Source organism: Euprymna scolopes, chromosome 27 (assembly GCF_053919585.1).
Source record: "Euprymna scolopes isolate OS-2025 chromosome 27, ASM5391958v1, whole genome shotgun sequence".
NCBI classification, from domain to species: Eukaryota; Metazoa; Mollusca; class Cephalopoda; order Sepiida; family Sepiolidae; genus Euprymna; species Euprymna scolopes.
The window spans coordinates 103,585,380-103,597,416 of NC_136508.1; positions in this window are offsets into that span (position 1 = coordinate 103,585,380).

A 12,037-nucleotide genomic window follows, 5' to 3' on the forward strand; every position below is an offset into this window, starting at 1 on the left:
AACCCAAAAACTTAAAACACATCCTAACTTCCTCAAAACTCGTCCCACATACTACAAAAGGAGTTAGAAAATGCAACAAACCGCGATGTGTAGTATGTGACATAATAATAGAAGGTAACACATACATATTCAAAAACCCAGCACAAACATTCAAAATAAAAAAGATCTAAATTGCACCTCCAAAAATGTAGTATATGCACTAAGATGCACAACATGCAACAAATCCTACATAGGCGCCACCAAAAATTTCAGCAATAGAGTGGCCGTACATAAGAGCAACATCAAAATTGCAGATAACAGACAACTCTATGTTTCAAAACACGTACACACATGCAGTGGAAACAGCTTCAAAATAATGCCAATCTTCCAAACAGACAATTATTTTTATTTACTTACACAGGAAAAAAACTTCATCACCAAATTCACTCCTGAACTGAACAGAACCTAATACCATCACACAAAAACATGAAATGCAAGCTACACTCGCATGCACACCCATACACATACACATATACACACCCACATATAAATCAGAACCGACACATTAAAACACACACACGTGCGCACATACATCCACACACAGACATAACACCCCTATCTCTAATACAACACACTGAACAATACCAACCCTACTTAACTTCGAAACCAACAACACTAGGAGACACCAAGAACCATAGTATAATATCTGTTCCAACATCTCGCTCCCTCCTCAGTCAGGGGAGGATAACCCCCTCGTGACTGAAACGACTATCTTCCCTTCTATCACCCCCTCCCATACCTACACCCCCTCCAATGCCACCCCTCTGGGGAACACAATCTTCCCCACACTAAGAACCGATCCTGGGTCTGGCCATACCCACATGGGGAGACAAATAAATAAATAGAAACTTTAAAAAATCCCCTATTTTTAATACACCCCTCTTTCTAAACAAACATAATATAAGACTAAAACGAAAAATCACAATACTAAAATCCAAGAATCCAAAAAATAAATATCAAAATAGAATGAAAGCACCCCTACCCTTACTTCAGAAGAGTCAGTCCCCCTCCCCACACATACACATTAGTAACGACCTCGGACCACAGCCGCCTTCCTAAGAAAGATAATAACCCCAAAATACTATAAAACAATATACACATTCCCAAACCAATAAAAGCAAACACACACTCGCACACACACGCGCACACACACATATAAACACACACGCACACACACACACATACACACACCCTACCCCACCCTAAAGGAAAAGAAAACACATTAGCAGAAAGAGATAGTGACTGACTACAGCGAGGTCAAAGCAATAAAAACTCAGCATACCAATGTATAATAAACACTTACAAGCCTCCACCCCTTGGAAAAACTTCAAACTAACTACGAAAATCGCCATTTTTACACATTTGAAAATAATTTCTAACGAGGACGCATCAGACCGTCTGACACGTACGTAAACGATTTCAATGACTTAAAAACAGTATTACAATGATCCAAACATAATTTTCAATGAAAAACCAAGACACGGAATAATAAAATAATGTTAAAAAATACACATGGTTGGTGACTACTCCCTTATTTAAATATATATATATATATATATATATATTTATATATATATATATATATATATATATATATATATATATATATATATATATGAGCCAACAGTTAATACAATATGTTAAAAAATATGTTAAACTTTCCTATTTCCTATTTGGTTTTATCGAGCTTTTATATCTGGCTGAGATATTTTTATAAATAGTAATTCTTTAATATTTATAATTTACTTTAATATCACGATCTTGGATAATTTTGGTAAATTCAATTGTAATTTTCATTTTATATATATATATATATATATATATATATATATATATATATATATATGTATATGTATATGTATATATATGTGTATATATGTATGTATATATATATATGTATATATATATATTATTTTTACATTTCTTTAGCGCTCTAATATAATTTGTTTGTAACACGAATTCGATTAAATGCGTTGTTATATGCTTGACGTTTAATGGAGCATAAATCAGGTTTTAATTTATGGTATTAGACAATCATATAAGCGTGGCAAGTGCCTTTAATTTCATGGACTAATCTACCTGTATATCATAACTTAAAAAGAAATAGCTTTTTAAAACTAGGGAGATATAGTTCGATAGTGTGAACCTTGCAGATATGCAAATAACCACACCATATCGGAGAGAGAACAAGACAGATCATGAAACGAGCACATTATTTTCCAGGAGATACGTATGACATGTTTTTTTCTTCTGTTTTTTAAACTCTAATAAAAAAAAACTTTTTTTTTTCTTTACGTTTTTTTTAATATTTCTTTTAATGATATTACTGTTTGTTTTTATTTTTGTAAAATCTCAGACAACGTGTTGATATTAGTGTGCTTGGAACAATTACATTGAAGGCATTGCCAGGGCCGCTGCAAGAAAGGTGGGCTCTCTCTACCGTGCTAGAAAACTACTAACACCCGAAAGTATCCTGTACCTCTGTAAGGCCACCATTCGCCCATGTATGGAGTATTGCTGCCACATCTGGGTTGGTGCATATGCTACTAGTCTCCCGCTCCTTGACAAGGTTCAAAATAGAGTCGCAAACCTGATAGGCCCTGAACTGGCATCTAAGCTTCAGCCTCTGTTCCATCGATGAAATGTTGCATCCCTCTGCCTTTTCTACAAGTATTTTAGTGGTGAATGCTTTGACGAACTGCAATCACTTGTGCCCCCACGACGTGAGCATCCTCGACAAACCCGACAGGCTGCTAAATCCCACCCCTACACTGTAGAGATCCCTAGATGTAAAAGATCTTTTTACTCCAATAGTTTCTTCCCCAGAACCGCTAGACTCTGGAATTCCATTCCAGGTCCCTGCTTCCCCAACTGTACTGACATGCAGAAGTTCAAGTGTAACGTGAACCGACATCATGCTGCCCAAATCCCTACATAGTACCCAAGTAGTTGTTTCCCCTGATAGAAGCCCTTTACACTAAAGTGGCAATTTGCCTTGTTTCGGGGTGAAAATGTAATAAAAAAAATGAAAATAAAAAAAACAATAACACGTAAATACTATTGATAGTATTTATTGAGTTTACATTTTATCCAATATACGTGACTCAAGAGGATGAAAGTTCTCAACCATATTGATCAATCTACTTGCGTATAATAAATTTCTAAAAATGATATAGCATGTTTCATTAAGTGATATTTTTGGAATTTCATTTTTAGTTTGAATAAAAACCGATTAAAATTCGTTGGTTTTTAAAATTAAATAATGGAATTTGCCAGGTGGAGGGTGAACGACGTTATTACCGTATAGCTTTTGGTATGTTTTAATTTTTACCCTTACACGTTTTCATAGCCCAGGCATAATCATCAAAGAAAAAAGTAAACGAAACGTAAGTGAAACGTTTTGGTTTCTAATCTCAATGGTGGCACACTAGTTATATTTAAAACTTTTTAAAACCTTACTATCTATTGGGTCTAATATAATATAATATTAAATATGAAATCTGCATTACTCAATATAGCATATTTAGCGTATTTTGCAAGCGGACAATGGTGGTCGTCGTTCTAGTGTGTATATTATATATATATATATATATATATATATATATATATATATATATATATATATATAGAGAGAGAGAGAGAGAGAGAATGAAACGCGGAATATTCAATGTTGCTTAATCACCATAGATATTTAATAACTTACTATACGTACATATATACATACACACACACACACACACACACACACACATATATATATATATATATATATATATATATATATATATATATATATATGCATACACTAGAAGGCCGGCATTGTCCGCTTGCAAAATACGCTAAATATGATATTTTGCAGATTTCAGATTTATTATTATATCATAGTTGGCCCAATATATAGTAAGGTTTTAAACAACACGGAATATTCAGTGTAGCTTAATCCCCATATATATTTTATAAATTACTAACTAGTTCTACCTACGTATTGAGCACTTTTGAAGTAAATACTTAAAGATTACGCATAAATTTATACTTTCGGATATTAATTTTATGTGAGTAAATTAAGTAGTTTATATATATATATATATATATATATATAATATATATATATATATATAATATTAAGCTGAATGTGTATGTGCGTGTGTGTGTGTGTGTCTGATCACAAATAGCCTCCTATATGGCTGACTATTATAGAAAACTGATTACATATAATGATAGAAGATGTATCGAGACACAGGAATTGGTATGTTTGATCTGGCAGAACGGTGGTTCATTAAAATTGTGGGGTCTGCGTTCGCGCCTGGTCCACAAAGTATGGAAATAAAAAAATTAAAAATTAAAAAAAAGGACGTTTACAAGTGTTTTTGATATAGATGTACATAAGAATACTTTGATAAGTATATTTTTACTTAAATAGGGATGGTATAATAATATTGTGGGGTCTGCGTTCGCGCCTTACCTCTATGGAATGGAAATAGGTACAAACTTTAATAAAGACTTGTCATATCTATCTTTGTGAGTATACTTTGATTATTATGTTTCAGTTTGAAGAAATATGGTATAATAGAATTATGGGGTGTTCGTTCACACCTGACCTCCATAGAATGGAAATATATCACAAAGTTTAACCACGTTTTTTTATATAGATCCACAGAATATTGTGATAAGTGTTTCAGTGTGAACAGGTATGGTATACTAAATTAGGGGGCTTATCTATTTTATTTTTACTTTCATCATAGTTTGCTTTTGTTTTGATACACCCAAATTCAACACAAATTTACAACCCTTCTTTTTTATAACATATCATACTTTCATAAATCAGAGTCCATTTTCTGTAGGCTCTTTTTGAACCCAGTCAACGACGGGTACTTTTGCTAGTATATATATATATATATATATATATATATATATATATATATATATATAGAGAGAGAGAGAGAGAGAGAGAGAGAGAGAAAGAGAATGAATAAACGAGAAAAAACTATATTCCAAAATTCACCGTGTTGACCATCTTATAAATTTTCCTTTAATACATTTAACTCATACAAATCTTATCAGTATCTGTTTCGTAGCGCTACGGAACAGATACTGTCAAGAATTGTATGAGTAAACAAAATTAAAGGAGTAAATTATAAGATAGTCAACATCATGCATTTTGGAATATATTTTTTTGTCATTTATTCTCTATGTGGCCCTATAATTACATCGAGCTTCTTAAATAAGGATAGGTATATATTATAAGAAAATATATTTCTACAGAAATATATATATATATATATTTCTTAAAGTTTATAATATATATATATGTATATATATATATATATATATATATATATATATATATATATATATATATATATTGGTGTTGTAACACGAATTCCCCTGCATGTGTAATGATATGCTTGCTCCACGAACCCGTGATGTAGCACTAATTTATGCCAAGAGGCGATACTATTAGCGGGTTAAGTGGTTTCAATCTTATAGATTAACCTACCCATATTTCACGAATTATAAGAAATATAGCTTTTCATACGTTGGTGCAAAAAGAATGTCCTTTTTTTGGCATGAAGTTCAACATCAAAAAACGATATTATTTTTGCACTAACCTAATTCAAGTGGAGAGGTACAGTTAGGTAGTGAGAACCTCCCGGTGCGTGATATAACTTTAAACTATACATCCGATGGTGAGGCCCCAGTTTACGGACTTTGGCGAGTGTAGAGTCACCCTTTAACTGCCATTGCTCCAATGTTCACTATGACCTGGTGTGGTAGTACCTGTTAGGATCCCATCTATAGTTTAAATAGAAACCGACTTGAAAAAAAAAAAACAAATATATTAAAATATTTTTCTTCAAAATCACTGGATTCACCATTAAATAACCTGAAAAGGGTTGATATGCCGTAAAACAAAAACAACCAAACGAAACTTGGGAACCTCCCAGATCTGCACTGGACCAGATGTTAGCCAATAGAGAACAAGAAACGTCATGAATCGCGCATACCGTTTTTTTTTTTGTTGTTTTTTTTTCGGGCGATACGTATAACATGATATTTTTTTTTTGTTTTTGAAACTATAATTAAAGAAAAAGGGGCTTTCTTTACGTCTTTTTTTATATTTTTTTTCAATGATATTACCTTGTTGTTTTTATTTTTGTAAAATCTCTGATAACGTGTTGATATTGGTATGCTTAAATACTATGAGTAGCTTTATTGAGTTTATATTTTCCCCAATATACACGATTTAAGAGATCGAGTGGTCTCAACAATATTGATTAATCTACTTGTGTAAAATGAATGTCTAAAAATTCTATAGCTTTTTTTATTATTAAGTGTTATTTTTGGAATTTCATTTTTAGTTTGAAGGAAAACCCATTAAAATTCCTCAAACTCTAATAATAATAAAAAAAATTAAAAAGCATCGATGTGTTTATAATGTTCGTTTTATATTCTGTACTTTATGTCAATTCTCATATCCGTGTTGTTTTTCTTTTCGTAGAGCAAACTAGAGAGGACGTTTTCCTGAGTGCCTACCTGCCAATTAACGGTAAGTGAAAATAAGTTAGTTTCCTTAATTGATTTATTTAAAAGCAAGCGGAATTCGATAAACCGTTTCTCTAATGTTTGCAAATTATTCATGACCCCTTTCGGGGTTGGCTTAGTGCAGGATTTAAATGCATACAAAATTGACTTCGGAAAAAAAAAAAACGTCGAAATTTAGTATTTACTCTCAATTTTAGAGCAAGTAACTGATTAACAAATCGATTCATTTAAAACGCGAAGGAACTTTATTTAATTACTTATGCATTTATGTGACCGGGATTAAAGAAAGGCATCTATATAACCCTTTTTTATTTTTATTGTCCTCACATTTCTTTTTCCATTAGAAAGGCATCTATCTATCTATTTATCTATCTATCTATCTATCTATCTATCTATCTATATATATATATATATATATATATATATATATATATATATATACTTATTTCTCACTCTCTCTCTCTCTCTGTATATGTATATATATATATATCATTCTATCTGTCTATCTAGCTTTCTTTCTTTCTCCCTCTCTCTTTCTCTATCTATGTCTCTCGCTATCTTTCTATTTATCTAGCTAGCCACTTCTCTCTCTGTCTCTATGTATGTATGTATGTATGTATATATATATATATATATATATATATATATATAATTCTATCTATCTTTCTTTCTGCCTCTTTATCTATCTATCTATTTCTCTCTCTCTCTCTCTATATATATATATATATATATCAAGCTATCTATCTATCTTTCTTTTTTCTCTCTTTCTATCTATCTCTCTCTCTCTATATATATATATCTATCTATCTACCTTTCTCGCTCTCTCTCTCTCTCTCTTTATACATATATATATAATTATATCTATATTTCTTTCTGTCTCTTTATCTCTCTATCTATCTATTTTTCTTTCTCACTCTATCTATCTCTCTATCTCTCTATCTCTATCTCTCTCTATCTATCTATCTATCCAGCTTACTCTCTCTCTCTCTCTCTCTCTCTCTTCCTCAACAAGATGGTACTACACACGCCACATACGAGTTTTCTTTTTTCTCCATTTTAATTCCACTTTCTCCTCAAACAAGGCACAGTTCCACTTTGATGTAGGGGGCTACGATCGGGGACATAAGTTTCAGGGAGTTGAGCAACGAGATATCTGTTTAGTTTTACGGAAGAGACAACAATAAGCAAAGTGCTATGGTCACCAAGTTCCCCAGGCTTGTCATCATGTGATTTTTTTATCTTGGGGGCGGAAGGTGGGCTTAAAAAGCAAACAGTTAATGCAAATAATCTTCACAATCTAAACCAACTAAAGGAAAGCATTAGCAACGATATCAGAATAGAATTTCTCGTGTGCGGGGCGTTTGCTAAGTTGACAGTGCGTGCCTCGCGTGTAGGAGGCTCGGATTTAAAATCCCGGGTGCGGATATATCTGACTGATGAGCCCAAATGAGAGCAGAACTGGAGTCTTAGACTTCTGGTGGTTAGCTGGCATGGTTCCTTTTGGCTGCAGCGTTATTTGGGCTGTGGAAAAACAACGAAAAAAAAAAAGGATGTGTGTGAGGACAATTCCTAACCTATATACTGAACAAATATTTTATCTTCAGGCTTGGAATTTGGTATATGGGATATCCAAACTTATGGAAAACTTGTTAATCGGTTTTTATCGAAAAAAGTCCGCTAAGATGTCACAATTAAAAATTTGGTACTTGTGGGTTATCGGAATTTTATATGTTCATAAACTGTTCCACGAATACGCATGCGTGAATCGTTCACGCGACAGATTTCGTGCCGTATTTGGGCAGGAGCTGCTAGAAAGATCTTAGTAGGTATAGAAACACTTTCAAAAATGGTTATCGTACTGGCGTCCTTAAGGTTTTTGTTTCGATCTCAGCTCGAGTATTTTTTTACTTACAATAAGTTAATTGTTTAGAAAAAAACACACTCGCATGTGTCAGTTTCTGTATGAAGTAAAACATAATATTTATACGCATTTTATTAGCGCACAAAGGCTAGCAACATGCTAAAAATATGGCCACGTTTTTATAACGGGAATGTTAATAACTCACAAAAACGTGCCTATAGTAACCTTTGATAACTGTAACCATGCTAACTCACACAAACGTATTAATATGTACTAGCGGGGGGTGCCCGGCGCTACCCGGGTTTTTAGAGGCGTGTGTGGTTGGGGAGTGATAAAATGAAAACAAAGCGAAGTAATAACCCTGTTTAAATATTAAACAAAGTGCGGTGTTAATGAGGAACGGGAAAAGGAGGAATCTAATAGAGAGAAAAGATGTTGCAACTTCCATTGAATCTAACCGATTTTTGCAGTGGACTCTCACCGGAAAAAATATAGGAATGTACCATTGTCGAGGCCTTGTAGAGGTAATAGGCCTATGGCACACGCCAGATAATGTGCTACAGTTTGTACGCATTACATTTGCATGTTATGTCATGATTTTTAATCCTATTAAGGTCAAAGTCGGAGGGGAAAATGAGGTCATTTTATTTATATACAAAAAAAATTATAGTTAACTCACACAAACGTATTATTAACTGTTGTTAATGATAATAGTAAGAGCTGACACAAACGTACCAATATTAACATTTCATAAAGGTAATATTAATAACTAGCGGGGGTACCCGGCGTTGCCCGAGTGTTTGTTTCCGGGACGGGGGGAGTTTTAAAAAATGTTATGGTAGGTAAGTAGGAAGGATCAAACCCGGAGTCATGAGTAAAAGTAGGAAAATAAAGTGTGAAAAAAAACAAAAAAACATCTGCAACGTTAACAGTTCGGCCACCAAGAAAAGTCCATTCCAGTTGTTAAGAAAACAAAAACAAAAAAAAACGACTACGGTAGGTCGGCGCGAACGTGAAAATATAATGTGAATTGTCCAGCACGATAACCACTACGCCACAGAGCACTGCAGCTTAGTTTAGTGATTTTAAATAACTTCACATGACAGAACTACGAAGCCAAACCGGTGTTCTCTTCTCAACTGTTCCTTGTGAACGATCCCCAAACGGTGTTAAGTGGTGACAGGGGGAGGAGGAATTTATTAGAGAGAAAATATTTTACCACTTCCATTGATCTTAACCGATTTTGGCCGTGACTTCTCAGCAGAAAAAGTATAGAAATCTAAGATTATCGAGGAATTTGAGAAATAATAAGCCTATAACACACCTCAGATATTGTTCTGCAGTTTGTGCATATTATATTTGCATGAAATATCTTGATTTTTAATCCTATTAAGGTCAAAATCTGACGAGAAAAAATGAGTTCATTTTATTTATATAGAAACTACATCAAATCTGTTGCCAAGATCGCTGGGAAAATACAGTAGATATATCACTGCTGATGCAATTCTCTACTTTGTAAGAGCCAGGTACGTCCGACGATGGAGAACTGTTGGCACATTTGGACAGGAGCTGCTAGAAAGACCTTATCCTGCCTTACCAGAATTCAAAATAGACTTCGTAGCCTAGTGGGGAATGTCATTTCTCTTCCTTGCAACCTCTTTCTCACAGAAGAAACGTTGCGAGCACGCCCCGGCTTTATTGTTATTTTCATGGCAAGTGCCAGTCTGAGCTATAATCTATGGTCACTCCTCGACAAATTTTATGAGGAACACTTGGCTAACTGAAAACATTATCAATAATTTCCCTACTCTTTATCCGTGCCTAAACCTAAACGTAGATTCCATGAACAAAGCTTTTTTTTCTTAGAACTGTACACCTGTTAAACCCTCTTCTATTTATCTGCTTTCTGGCTAACTATAATATGGTCGTCTTCAAGTACAACGTAAACATGTTCTTGATAAGCCACTCCTTTAAGTAATCCATTTTACCAAATTTCCAATACTAACAATTACTACGTCACTCTCCAATTGACCACTGTACACATATAAACACTAATCCTCGAGTGACCCCTGTGCCTTGATAAGTGGTGACTACTTTGTACAATAAAGACTCACACAAAAGTAGCAATATCAATTTTGATAGAGGTGTACTGTTAAAGATGTATTTTGACGATGTATGATTTACGTCAATTAAAAAGTGCATGCACATTAAACAGATTCTCAAGATAAAAGGTGTCTGTCGGTTGTCAGGGAAATGAGTATTTAATCTGTTGTCATTAAATTCGGACATCCAACGTTTGACAATTTCCTGTGGTCAATCAATACGAAAACAATTTGGATCATAAATCGATGAAAATAAGCGAAGTCGATTAAAAATAGACGCCAGGAATCGACATCGCTTCTTTTCTAGCAATGGAAAAAAAACAGTGACAGATGTGACCTCCGATCGATTGACGCCCAATCAAATCGTTATATTGACTACCAGTGTATCGATTATTGAAAACAATCATTTTACTATGACGTCACAATCGTGGATTCGTCCACACGTGTCTATAAAGTGCTTCGTCTGTCTTTCGGTCGACCATACAAAATATCAGTCCTCATCTTTCCCATCATCCTCAGCATCCTCAGTTGAGCGTCGAATTTGCATGGTGTTGAAAGATTGGTAGGAACTGACTCCAAACAATCTATCTCCGCACAATCGCGTTTAGACAGCGGTTCTCGTCAGATCACCGAAGATAAAATAACGTTGAGCGTGGTCAGTACTCCAGGGGTTTCCATTTGGAAATACAGTCATCTCCCTTGTGCGAATCGGGTCAATGGTTTCTGTTACTGTAGGAAGGCAGGCTCGAACCCGTACCGCGAAGAAGGAAAAGAACGGGAAAAAACGTGACGTCTTTGCTGTTACGACAACCGCCAAACCGGAAGTGACGTAGGTTTAAATTACGGCTAGAAAATCTAAAAGAGGGGGATGACTTTCGAAAATATCGGCGAAAAAGGCAAGCCTTTCCGATTGAAAAGAGGGTGAAGAAAGTAATGTTTTTAGCCAATTTTTCCGTATTTGTCCTCTGAAGGGTCGGGCCTCAAAACGATACTGATATTGTTAAAAACTGTCGCCCCGGTCGAAAGTTTTAGGTAGACATGCAAACAGACATGCATACATTTATATATTGGTAGTTCACATTTTCGACCCAAACCGATTATAAAGCTTGCCCTATCTCTGAATATCCTTTATGTAAAATTTCAAATGTTTAGACCAGGAATTGTCTTAGTAATTTGGTAGAGACAGCAGAGCTAATTTTTGTAAATTTTGACCCCTTTTATGACCCTTTAAAATGTATTGTTTTCGGCTAATATGAAGTTATTAAGTTAGATCCATGTCCAAGGAACCTATATCTAAAATTTCAAGTGTAAGGACCTAAAATTGTCTGTGGAGTTTTGTAGAGTTCTCAAATGTCATCTGATTGAACTTTGACCAATTAACAGCCATATTTCGGGCTAGAAAACCGATCACATAGATTTTGCCAAATCTCAGTACCCTGTATATCAAATTCGAGTCTGTAGACTAAAAATTGACAGAGTTATTGCGTAGGGA